Here is a 14,129-nt window from a genome sequence, read left to right on the forward strand (position 1 = left end):
AGTCTTACTTAAGCACAGTAGTCTTACTACAAATGAGCAATTCAATGAGCAAGGAGAAATTGTCTTGTACATTACTTGCTTTGATGTGTGTCAATCAAGAAAGAACTCAAACATAAAATGAATTTTAGCTAGTAAACAATTTTACCCTGTTGCCTGACCAGAATTATTTTGGTCATTTATCACAGTTTAAGGATGTAAATGATTATAAAAAAGAAATGCTACATACTACAAAGTTTACTCTATTGGCAGAACTATTAAATTTTACTTTAATTTCTATAAATATTAAATTACATCTATAAATATTAAATTACAAGACTGTCCAATATGTAGATATTCAGCATTAACAGAGATACTAAAAAGCAAAATCTTGTTTTGTTGTTGCTTTTTTCTTTTCTCTTTTCTTTTTTTTTTTTTTGAGAGTACTTAAAGTGAAAAGTTTATAAAAAAATTGTCTGAATTTGAATACAAAATTTACCAAAATAGTGTTGTTTTAAATTGACATCATACAATCAGACTTTCCACTTCTATATAAGCTGATATGATTGTTGAAATCTGGGAGTAATGAATACACCATTTGGAATTCAAATACAGCATTTTTTAAGCTTGGTTGCTAGGTGCACATATTTCAGATTACAAATGAACTCAGTTGACACCTCATTCTTGAGAAGGAAAGCTGCTGCCCAAGTAATTCATTATTAAGATTACATGAACAGAAAATTAAAAGCATGACCAGAAAACCCAACAGGAATTCTTTTGGAAAATAGTCACATAATTGGACTTTTAGTAGGGGAAGACCAGAGTGCAAGAAATAACAGCGTTATTTTAGGAAATTAGATGTTTTTCTGCAACATGCCTGTATCTTTAGCAATTGTTGAGCCTCTTGAGAAAAAAACTGAGTAGTTTGTATTAACCCACTGGTGTGGTTAGCTCAGTTCTGTACATTTCAGCAGGACCTCTCCTGATGATTATCCAAGCCCTGGGATAATTGGACTCATGACATTAAGGTTGAGGTATTTTGTATGTTTTTATGTTGTGTTTCTTGTTTTGTTGTTTTTTTTTTTTTTGACAGGAAAAATGTTAACTTTTAAAAAGTAAAGGGGATGCAAGAGAGTTAGCAAGCATGATTGGTATTTTGAAATATGAATGAGAAAAGAAAGTAAGCTCCTCATAGTTCAAAGTAATATGTGAGAAGGAGCAAGATCAAAGGAAAAGGTCACTGTACCTGAAACAGTGAAAGGAAACCACAACAGGATAGCTGAGGAGCGTTATCTTGCAGAAGAAAACTAATGCAGAAAATTTTGTTACTGTACTATGTTCTCACTGCCCAGCTCAGAGTCCTTTTCAAAACACCCTTTCTGCTGCTCAGATAGTGTTGGGGAGCTCAGAACTTATGTCTCAAATACCCTAAGGAAGAGCACAAATTAGATACAATAGGTAATTCACATCTCAGAGCTTTTGTTTAGAGTTCCATGTCTTAATGGAGTGGAGACAGAAGGTATCTACTGAGACAGAAAATATCTACTGATTGACTGTGTCACATGAAAAATAATGGTGGTGATATAACAGGCATCCTTGACTTATCCACGTTTTTTAACATTGACAATTGAGTATAATTGCACCTGGGTAGAAGATGATGCTCAGTAGAGATAAATTCTTATGCTGAAATTCAGATGTCTGGTTGTTATGACTGTCCTTAGAGAAGGCTGAAGAATGATTGTATGACTAAAACTCTGATGGATCCAAGCTGGAAGTCTTAAAATATATGTGAAAATCACCCCACTCATTTCTTTAAATAGACATCTTTTTCAAGGAAATACATACTTGGAAACAGGTTGCTGTTACTTCCTGAAAGCAGTACAGTAGTCAATGAAAAAGATTGATGTGACAATGTTTGTTTTACATTTAGCAGATCAGGCACTTAATAAAGTAAACTAATCTGAATATATGAAGCAGTTATCACATTTAGAAGCTGAGTTTTATAATAAATGCTGTAGTTTGACATTAAATTTTAGCATTTTATAACAGAAATTATGTGAAAACAGTGGAAAAAAATCGGCTTTCTTGAATTTCAGGTGATGCATAATTAGTAAAGCTATTGGTTCTGTTTCTTTTTGCTGTATGGTCTTTTATGGAGGCTACAATGCTACCAGAGGAATCATCTTCCTCTCTTGCTAATCAAGCTGTGTATCATTCCCCTCTGTCTCTTCACAAGTTCTTTTGATCTACATCATGTTTTTAAGAGTCACCATTTTTTTGCCTTTTTGAACATCTAATAAAATATTTGCATCTCTTTTATTTTCTCCATTTTCCTTTTCCTCAGTGTGCTTATTCAAACACTCCTGACTCCTTATTTTGCTTATATCCTTTTTCTCTCTATGGTTGTATTCACCCCCATATTTGTTTGGCAAATTATCTCCTTCTCTTGTTACATCTGTTTTTTTTTTTCTCTTCTGTTTCTTTTTTAAAATGACACTCCTAATAGATGTGAGTCTTGAAAAGAAATAAAAAGAAATCTGGAACCAGAAGTATTCAACCTCAGTGTTTGATCAAGAGTAACAGTCAGTTTAATTCAACATTATAAGTTTCACCCAAATAATATTCATTTATGTGTTTATTTGACCTTTAGATGTCATTGGTTGAACATATCTGTCTGTTATCCCCATACTGTGGTTCTGAATTTAGTTTTTTAATTCAGGTGTTTTTATATGTCTTCTGAAACCACAAGTTCCCTTGCCTCTGCCCTTTCCTTCCCCACACACACATTCTGTGGCTCTGCTGGTTGAACTACTATTTGTAGTGCTCTCTCCTTTCTCTGAGCCATCAATCTAAAAAAAACCCCAGTGCCTGGTTTATTTTAGCTTTATGGATCACTTATGGAAAGACAGAAAATATCTACTGATTGACTGTATCACATGAAAAATAATGGTGGTGATGCTGTTGTTATGACAGCTTAAAGACATAATCAAGACAGATTTTCTTGCTGAAAACAGTATCTTTTATTAGACCAGCTTGTACCACTGCCAAAATTATATGAGTTTTTGGGCATGTGAGTCCTTTTTCAGGTCTGAAATAGAATCAGAAGTCTTCAAAGCTAAGTACAAGTTGAGCACATTGTCTTATCACATTAGTTGTGCTCAGACCATCTCAAAGGGAAAGTTGAAGGAAGGAACAGTAAGAAAAAGAAGAGTCTGAGGAAATGATACATCAAGGGGAAGATGGGGAGTTTTTTTCTCCCAGAAGCACTGACTCTGAACTCATTGGTTTTGATATCCAGCAGATTTGTGAAAGCACCCAAGTTTTTCTTGGAAAATGTTGTAGGAATCCTTTGGGGTCTGGCCTAAGATATTCAAAATGCAGTGGTTATCTTGTGAGAAATACTCTCTCCCTGATGACTGGGGAACTTCTGTCCTTTACTTGTGTGTGTTCTTTCTTTCAGCTGCCCAGCAGTTGCTTAGTTTCACCTGCATAGTTACCCTGAGAGCCCTCAATGCACCTGATCAAAGGTGCCAGAATTACAGGCATCAGATTTGACTGTTAAAGCATATTTGTTGTGCTGGTAGTGGAGAGATGTTGGTTAAGTTTTGTACTTGTGAAGGGCCTAAATTAATTTAGTTTGTTATGGCCACAGGCAGCTTGCCTCCTAGTGGGTTTAGTGAGGCTGGGGCCTGTGCAATTGGAAGGCAGGATCTGGAGAGCCCTATTTCAAAAGAGGATTGTTTTCCAACACATCTTTCAATGTTTGTACGTGTGTTCCAGTACATGAAATTTCAAGTGGGAAGGATGTACAAGGGCTTGATGATCTGCTACCACTACGCTATTTCAACACTGGGCATGTCCTACAGTTGGAGCTGTTTTTCTATTTGTAACAGTCAGTCTAATAAAATACATTATTAATAATAGAAATGTGTATTATTAATAATTATATGCACTTGCTTTTAAAAAATAAGTCCTAACATCAAAAAAAATAGGATAAATTATGTTAAGATTAGCTTTTGTACAGTCTGTGTCACCATTTGCCAAGAATGTTGATTGCACTGTAGTTAAAACAACATTTAATAATCACTCTGTGGGGGAGGATTTGCTTCTAGTGTTACATTTAACCTTTTCCCTAAATCTTTTTGTTTAGGAAGGAGTACAACATGATGATCAGTGTATATGAGCCTTGTTAACATTTGTTAACCTCATCTTCATCAACCTCTTTTACTTCTGCTACCAAGGATCTTTCTTGGTGACAGTGCTGAAATACTGTGTCCATACAGTCCAAGTGAATAGTCTACACTGTCCTGTTCACTGTTGGGAATCCAATCTGTGTCCAAATAACCAGACAACTGTGCCTCCTCTATTTGAGTCATGATTTACAATCCACTTCTCCCTGGTTTCCATAAAGCTGTCTCATGATATCTTCTCTTTCAGCCAAGTCCTCAAATCCTTGTTCCCCGAAGCTCCAGTTGTATATTCTGTCCCTACATGACCACGGGTTCCACAAGAGGGAAAAGTCTCTAGAGTTTCATCAAGTACATAGTATAGGTGGGTAATTGGCTTTTGTGATGTTTGTAACATGAGTATTACAGCAAATAATATCAGCAATATTATTTAGTATTAAACATTGGAAAATGTACTGAAGTGATGCTATGAGTACTTGTATTTTTCAGGGTTTGGAGATGACAGTGCTTTTCAGGAAAACTTCCACAAAGCATCATATTTCTTAGGGGAGCACAAGAATTATTTGGCAAAGGGCAGTGAAAATGTTCTCACTGTGTCCCATCTGAGAGAAGGATCTAAGGAACTTGCAGTTGGAGCAGAATTTGTTCTAAGTCTTCATTGGTTGAAAAGAGTGGAAAGGAGAGATTACATTAAGGTAGACCATGAGTTTTGAGAAGATAAAGGTAACACTTCTTCATGGGAAAATAAATTAATAAAAGTAAAAAAGGAGCATGGAGCATTGCAGCAGTTCTTGATGTCCATTGCTTCCTGAACTTGAAGTTATTTCTCTCTCTACTTCTCACTAGAAGCCAGACACTTCAAAAGCAATTCATAGTGTGCAACTGCCTTATTTGCAGCTAGAACAATATATTTCCAAATTGCCTTTCCTTTTTTTTTTCATCCTTCAAAATCACAGGAAACATGAAAAAACCTGCGGTTTTAATAATGGCATCATATGCTCGTGTTTTCAGCATTTAGAGGTTACTAATTTAAGGATAAAGGCTCTTGTGACCTGTACTTCATAGTCTGATTGTAAAATATTGAGCAGAAACCTTTTGTTTTAAAATTTTCTTCTTTCATGTCAAAACTTCCCACAGTGTTTTCTATACCTTCCAGCTGGCTCTACTAGAATTGTTTCATCGTTTCCCAGTAGAGACATATATTATGGAAAGCCATTTGTAATGGTGTATGTTCAATACAAAGTATAATGTGAGATAAATTCTTAGTCTTTTGTGGAAGACAAAATGTCTGAAGAGCAGCAGCCCCCAAGAACATACCTGCAGAGGCTCTCCCTCCGAGGGGACACCTTTGAGGGTCCTCTCATGCTTTCCCCCAGTCACCACTGTGCTCAAAAGCCATCACCTCCCTGAGTGATATTTCTCTTTAGTCTATGAAATCATCATTCAGAATATGAAATCATTTTTCAGAATATGTCTGGGTCATTATATCCTACATGGGATGCAGAAAAATGGTTTCATTCCAGATGACCCCTTATAAGTTTATTAAGTATTAGGATTTGTTATCTGGAAAAGAGCTTTTTTTTCCCCATGTTTAGAAAACAACAGAAAGCATGTAATTTTGTTATTAGCTGAGAATACTATGCAATTCTCCAGTAAAGCAACTGGTAAAAATTTATTTTCCAGAGAAATGCAATTTACACTAGTATTTTGCCATTATTAATTAATAATAATAAATAATAATTCTAAAGTAGAAAATGAAGTATTAATCAGCAAGGTTTAATGGGATTTTGCACATTATAAACATAGAGTATTTAAAAAATAAGGAAAGATTTCTTCACTGTTTTGTTTTTTGTGTTTGCAGCTGTAGACTACACATTCAAATATAGGTGAAACAAACTGCAAAACATCCTTGGTGACAAGATAACAGGGTAAGATTTTCACCACAGACACAAATTTTTCAAATGTCCTTAGACCCAGTTTAATCTTTGTTCATGAGAGAATGAGGAGGAGGTAGAGGGCATAAAATCGAGTGTACCATTTCTGTTTTATGTAGCTACATTCAGCTTTGACAGACATTCATTTATTTCAATCAGCATGAATCTTGGCAGCTGTATTTACTATACTGGCTCAGAATAATCTGTTTAAAGGCAGAAGTCTTGAAGTGCACTGCAGCCACACGGTACTGTGAACTGATTACCTGAAGAACAGAGGTCTGTTCACACCTTTAAAGACATGGCAAGTCATGGAAAACTTATTTCATCAATGTGCTTTGGGGAAGCTGATGACTCAGTACTTGACTTTCAACAGTGTTCATCTTGCACACCTCTGTGTGCAAATCCTTCACTCTCCCTGTTTAACCAAGCTAGTCTGTATTGCCTGCACACAACAATATTACTGCTGGGTATCTCAGTCACGGGTTTTCAGAGTGCTATTGCAACTTGTGTGTAAACAGCTTAAGGTCTGCTGCAACACAAAGTCTTCAGGGACTTAGCCAGTCACCCTCTTTATGTTTACACACTGTTCAGACTAATGTCAGTGACTAAATAAATACAACTGACACCTTTTTATCAGACACTTTATTTTTCAAAGACTAAGAAATTAGCTTCTGTGTGTCTGACAAGTGGGAAGTTCTTGCCTTCACATTTACAACCTGGCAAAGAAAGTCAAATAGATCAAGTGTCTTGTCAAGGACACACCAGAAGAGAGTGAAGTAGCTGGGAAGAGCTATTTTCTGCTATTGAGTCCATGTGCTTTAACCCCAGGATCAGACAAATGAATGCAGACAGAAGCCTGACCTGGAAATAGCAGATTTTCAGTTAAGTTCACTAATGAGGATTTTAATTAGTTGAGTAAGTCAGCATCAATACAATCAGTAAACCAAGCTCCATGACCTAGCAGCCTAGTTCTTTCTGAAGGCAACTGTACTGTAGACAAGTGGATATCAGGCCTTTCTCAGCCACTTTTTACCATTTATTAGCACAAGTCCAGCTTCATTACTTAGTATTTTAATTAATTTAAAATAACATGGCCCTTCTTAGAGTGTAAATCCATTCTGAATGCTCTCATCTGGACTGTGATGGCCACCCATTTCCAGCAAGGGCTGGTATGGCTCTGTGGTTCACTTGTGGGGACCTGCTAGCCCTGTGTCTCCTTCTTCCCTGGCAGTTGGACTTTTCCCCTCCCACCTCTCCAGGCTGTCATTGCTTCTCTTTCATCTGGTCCCAGCAGTGGCCCTCCCTGGGTTGCAAAGGGAACTTTCCACTCTGTGCCAGTTGTTGTAGGAGAGCTCCCTCCACAGCATTGCAGGACATGGCTGCTCCTTAGGGAAAAACAGCTAAAATAAATCTTTCAGCAGATTTCACTCCTCTGATTCTTATTTTTTTAGCACATTACCCATTGTGAAAAGCTTGACACAGTCTATGCTATCACAGCTTGAAATTAATCTAGACAATGTGTCCATAGTATGTCCATATTCTGTGATAGAACAGGGTCTCTGTCCTTTTAAAGTAGCATGATCACCAGTGGAAACAATTTCTTTCCTGGAGGTGGTTTCTTATGTCCCTGGTGTGAATTGATGTTTACAACAACAGTCAGGAATGCTTTTTAGCTGAAGGTTTGTGAATATGCAACAAGACAGTGAATTTTGAATTTGCAAATAGCTTAAGAAGACTGCCTGCATTATAAACAATAGGCTTGCAACAATCATAAGTGCAATGCTTTGTGCAAACCTTGAACTTCCACATCCCACAGAGCTTGTAAACTAGACTGGGTGAAAGGGGAGAGGAAGGCTGAAAAACAGCTGGATAGAGAATGATGCGATAGCTGACAGGCATCAGGGCAAGGAGGAATGAGGAAACCAAGACAGGAATGGTAGGAGAAGCAGGTAGATTCCTTCCAAGCTCCTAGGAAGGGAGAATAGCTGCACAGAAAAGGAAATGTGGAAGGGAGAGCACAGTACTGCTTTGCTGAGCTCTGCTGGATGAGTTGCAGAATGTCTCTGTTATCATTACACTGGGAAAGCTGCACTAGCCTGTGAATGCACCACATAAAACAGCCACAGGGCAGAGTTAGTGCTGGTACCAAGAACTATTTCACCAGTAGGATTAAATGGTTTGCTCAATAGCAGTAGCTGAAATGTACATTTCTACATTTTATTTATATCTCTCTTTTATAGAAACAGTACATATTGGTACTACGTAGTAGTAGTAGTGTAGTTCTCGCTTATCTTCTTTTATCATTTTATGAATTTTATGTATTGAATTTTAATTTTATTAAAATGAAACAGGCTGCCCAGGGAGATGGTGGAGTCACCATCCCTGGAGTTATTTAAAAGATAGAAGACATTGATCTTAGGGACAGGGTTCAGTAGTAATGCTTGATTAACAGTTGGACTTGATGATCTTAGTGATGTTTTCCAACATAAATGATTCTATGATTCTCTCATTCCGAGGAAGAAAAACCACATCTGAATCAAATCTGCACAGAACTAAATAAGAGAAACTTGATGCTGGAAACAATGTGTTGGCAAGGGCAATAGAAGGCCTTTGCAGCTCTCCATTCCACTGGCAAATCTGCATCTCCTAAGACTGAATACAGACAGAAATGTAGAACACCCTCAGGAATGAGAATGCAGGGCAAAATTGTCAGGCTAGGTTTGATAAAAGTTTGGAGTTAAATCAGATAGCTTAATGAAGATACAGATACAAAGTCAATAACATTTTAAAACCTTTAAGGTGGGATCTAAGTGCTGTTGTGAATGAAATGGTAGTGCACAAGACATACAACAAGCAATCAAAGACAAAGCCAAAAAAAGTTATAAATTAAATCTTCATGTCTTGGTTTTACATACTATTACATGGCGAGAGAATAATGTCAATTTGTATTGATTTCCGCCATTTATAGCAGATGAAAATGGGCTCCTATTTTTACCCATCATCAGTGATGTGCTGGTAATTAAAAATATCACAGCTTAAAATAATTTTCTAATTCAATAACTTTTCTTCTACCCTTTTACCCAAGTTCAGAGTGAATGAAAGGAAAAAAATCTTAAATTTTCACCAATTAAAACTTTAGCCAAATTCTGGGAAGATTACTTGAATAATTTTTCATGTCCAACATTTTTTACAGGAGCATGATTTTTATGAAAAAGAGTGGCAATTTTAATGGTGTTTGTCAACCAGTCTATTTTGACTGTTTCAGAGCCTTGTTTCACTTTTCTTTTCATCCTTTCCTTGCTAGACCAAACTCAGATCAATTTGTATTGATTTTTTTTCTGCTTTGCAGGGCATTCCTACAAGTTCTTTAACTCAGATCTCATACAGTTCTCTTCATTACATGGAAGACTTCAAGGAAGCTATGTTACTGAAAGAAGGCCTGTACCATCCATCACTCATCTTTTCAGTGAAAAGCACTGGATTTATCAATGCAACAGCAAGGCAGAGCTGTTTTTGAAAATATATTTTATCAAGTTTTCAGGTAACATAGCTCATTTTGACCCCACAAACATTGGCTTGATTTTTGGTCCATTTGTAATGTGCTCAGAAGTAGTTTTTAATTTCAAACTGTGGTCTAATTCTTACCATACCCAGATAGTACTCAGCAGATTCTCTTTTTAATAGTTAATAGTATTATATGAAAGCAATAAGCACTTTAAAGGCAAACATATTATTTTTTTGTATCCTGTTTATTCCTAAAATGTAACTGTCTTAGCTTCCTTGAGTGCAAAGATATAATGAAAGCTAAAAGGGAGGTAGCAGGTACTAATTATAATAATCAGTCTGCATGGGTACCAAATCTGCAATTATAATTTACAGGTTTAAGTGATCATACCACAGAAAATCTGGGAACATAATAAAGAATTTTTTCAAACTTAATTAGGACAAGTCATTAAAGCAAATCTTGAGGGGGAGGAGGGGAAAAAGGAGGCAATGAGAAGAAATTGCTGTCCTTAATACTTCTGTACAAAGTAAAATCACTCTCATGTGAATTCTAGTTATGGCAGTGAAACGGTAAGGAAAGGAAGAGTAAGGGAAAAGCAAGGGAAAGGAAACAAAAAGGAGTAAACTGTTGGTATATGAAAGGAGAAAGAAAAAAAAAAACAGGCATATGGCATTCTAAAACTGTTGTGGGCTTTCTGCTGGCATAGCTGCTGCAGAAACGTTGATGTTTTCCTTCCACACCAGTTGCTGATTTCTACCCTTGTTCCATATCAGCTCTCTGCATTCTGCAATTGTTAATTGCATTTCTGCTTTTAACTGCTCTGTATTTGTGGTTAAACCCGAACTTGAATCTTTTGATTCTATAGTACTTTTTCCTTTTAAAACCAAAAAGTAACTAATAAAAGAACAAACCTACCTGAACAAATGCCCTTTCCATGCCCCATTATTGCAGTGCAAGGTTTGAAATGCAGCTAAAGAATAAACAGAGAAACTAAAAGGCCTGACAGAAAAGAATTCAGCACTGCTCTATTAGATCGCAGGTTTTTTTAGGTTAATTAATTTGAGAGCCTGAATACCAGCTCTGTCCTCCCTTGCTCCCCACAGGCACTGCCCATCCATGCTGGCTCTCACAGAGAGCTCACACCACTTAAAGGCTGACAGCCTCCAGTCTACCAATGCAGCAGCCACTTCATTAGGATTATTTATATCCTGGTAGATGTCAGAGTGTGAGTATTCCTGTTCTGGCTGAAGGATGCTGAGTGTCTGTTCCCTTTGTGCAGAAAGCTACTTGTACCCCTCTTCACGTCCTCAGCAATGCTATTGCTCTGTCTGCCTGGCTGTCATCTTCAGCTCTGCTCAAGCTACTGTCATTTATCCTCAGATCTCCCTGGCACCACAGGACTGTTCTGATGCCTGTGCTCAGCAAGAGCACAGCATTTCTCTGACCGTGCCCTAAAGTGCACTTAGGGATGAGAAATATATATTGTGGCTCTACTTCACACCAAAATCATTCCTGGCTGATTATTTCCTAGTGCCCATGTTTGTGTTGCAGCCTATTTTGTTCTACCAAAACAATGTGGTAGAGCCACACAGCAGCTGAAAACCAGCATGGCTTGAGCCCAGAGTGTTGAAGTCATGAAGATGATTCACTGTCAAAATCTTTTGCCCTATGTCTTGTTTCCAGGGAACTGATTTTGCAAAAGCACCCTGCTTTGAACCATTAGTGGAAATTGATTGCCTGTGCTGTATTCAGGAAGCTGCACTATGCCACCCTGGACTGTGCTGATACATCTTCCCAGCCACACAGGAGGCTGAGCTGTCAGCCCCCATCCTTTCTCTAAACTGGAACTTAATAATTTATTGCCATGGATATCAACAGGAGAAAAGAATTACAGTGCAGGAGCTCAGGGCTCTCTCTGCTCCCCTCAGCAATTCAGCCATAATGAAGAATCATAGACTCAGACTCATAGAATCATAAAATAATTTGGGTTGGAAAGGACCTTTTAAGAATCCTGCCATGGTCAGCGATATCTTCAACTGGATCAGGTTGCTCAGAGCCCCTTAAAGCTGCTCTTGAATGTTTCCAGGATGGGGCTTTCTTTGAGCTTCTTTTTCTGGCAGACACACCTGCAGCAACCCTTTCATTTCCCTTTGCATCCCTTGCTAAATTCTGCTTCAGCTGCATCTTGGCCTTCCTGACCTTGCCCATACAAAACTGGCAAGCATCCCCATACTCCTTCCATTTCTTTACCATCTGGATTTGTAGCAAGCAGTACAACTAATGCAGATACTCTGCCTGGGAGTAAAGTAAGCAAAATGAAGAAAAGAATATGAAATCTGCATACCCTTCCCCTTTTGCTACCTTTTGCTGCCTACCTCTTCCAGATATCTCACCTACTTTGTGCCTATTGTTTACTTGCAGATATTACTAGGAGGAGCTGATTAAGAGTACCTTCATGTATCAAGAGAATTACTGGCAGCAGATGAATATCATAAGCTGAGATGGAAGGTGAGGATGGCTTGGTATTCCATTAAGTGAGCAGAGCGAGGGGATTGCTCTAGAAGGCAGTTAAAGTGGAAGTGAATTCAACAGAGTGATACAGAAAAATAACAAATATAGAACAAAGGCTATAGCTCCCCATGTACTGACATCATATTGGCAGCAGGTCAACAGGCACCTGATGCCAACATTGTATTTTCCAAAGAGTGTCTTTATAAATATTTCTTCACTACCAAATAGCAGAGAGACTTGGATATTTCACAAGTTTTATCTGACAAAAAGATAGAGAAGAAAAAATGGGATTATAAGGATGGAAAACTACTCAGACATTCAAGCAGAACAATTTTTTTCATTTCCATAAAATAGCTAATTTATTATCCATTAGCTATGATTAGTTTGTTTATTATTTATGGTTAATATAGAAATTCTGAAAAGTCTGTCCTCAATCCTTTTCATTCATGCTGTTACATATTAGAAACAGCCAGAAGGAAAAAAATCTGTCTGCTGCTACAGACACCGAGGCAATGCTGTAAAGAAAGAGGAATGTTTGAACTTTAACCTCATCTTCATTGGACTTTCTGCAGGTTGTTATAGATACATATTATTCAGAATATGTAGGTGACACTTTACATTGGAGTTAAGCCTGTACATCTCAGTACTTTTGCTGGGGCAGGAATATGCACATGGCTCTGGTTCTACTGCTCCAAGCAGAAGATCTGAAAACAGCAGGCTCTTTTTCCTGAGAGCACCAGGCAGAGGAGTTCTCCCTCTTGTGGAGTCAAATGTGACTCAACTGGCAATTTAAATTCTGCTTCCATGATCACCCAGTCTCAGAGACAGACAGGACATAAATCCTAAGATAGCAAGTGAGAGATGGATGCAATTTGCAGGATCCTTCATATGATGGCACAATACAGGCAAGAGGAAGGTCTAATCAGAAATAAGGTAATATCACTATGAAGACCGTTTTCTGACCCGAACACACGCTTTTGTGTGTTCAAAACTATTGCATTGCAATAGTTCTGAAATTCTTTTGCACATCAGGCATCTGGTTCAGCAGCTTGTCCTTTAACTTATGACCATTACTATCAAATTTGCCCTTCTTCTGTTTCTAAATGACTCTTTGCATTTCTACATAGAGTAAGGATTCATTACAGTTTTAAACCAGTACATGCTCTTTTCCTTTTTCTTTTTCCCCCCTCTGGGCTCTGCATGTAGGTAGAATGTTTTCAAACATCATCAAGCAGGTTTTCTTCCAGTGTAAACTCTTCTTGTCCTCCTTCCCTCCCTCCCTCCAGCAGGTGTGGCTAGTAAGAGCTTGAGACAAGAGATGTGGGACTTCAGGTGGCTCTTCAAAATGCAGTTTATTGTATCCAAGATGTTACAACAGTCCAGGGTCCTGGGTGACAGAGTCTGTGTCTACAGCTGTCAGCTCCAATTATAAAAAAGCCTGAAGACCCTTTTGTTTTGGCTACAATGCATTGTATACTTTTATTTGCTGAGCATCTTAAAACGTAAGAACCAATCTATACTTTTACTATTACCTGTAGCCTATCCTAACTACTATCATTACCATATTATGGTCAATACTATCCAATCACAACATAGTATGTTACAGTTTAAGCTTAAAATTGTTTTTCAGTTTTTCTTGCAGTGGAAAATTCTTAGATCTTTTTTATACTAGCCACATTGACATGTCTTGTTTGCCTGTGGTATCTTTCTGCCTGGTAAAAACATCCTTTTGTTTGTGGTCAGCTTATCCTTTGCTCTAAGTCATAAAATCTCTTTCCAACTTGACATAATCTTTGCTTTCTTAGTTGTCCAGTAAGACCAGCTCAGCAAACCTCAATTTACACATATATTATTCTTCTATATCAAAACTTGCTTCCATCTCTATTTCTTTGTCAGATTCTACATTCAGAGACCTTTCTGCCAAGCATGCATACCTGTTAAACTTTCTTGTCAAACGTTCATCCTTTCCAACATCTCCCCCAATCTGATGAACAACAAAGATGCTAGAAACTATCT

Source organism: Molothrus ater, chromosome 1, assembly GCF_012460135.2.
Source record: "Molothrus ater isolate BHLD 08-10-18 breed brown headed cowbird chromosome 1, BPBGC_Mater_1.1, whole genome shotgun sequence".
NCBI classification, from domain to species: Eukaryota; Metazoa; Chordata; class Aves; order Passeriformes; family Icteridae; genus Molothrus; species Molothrus ater.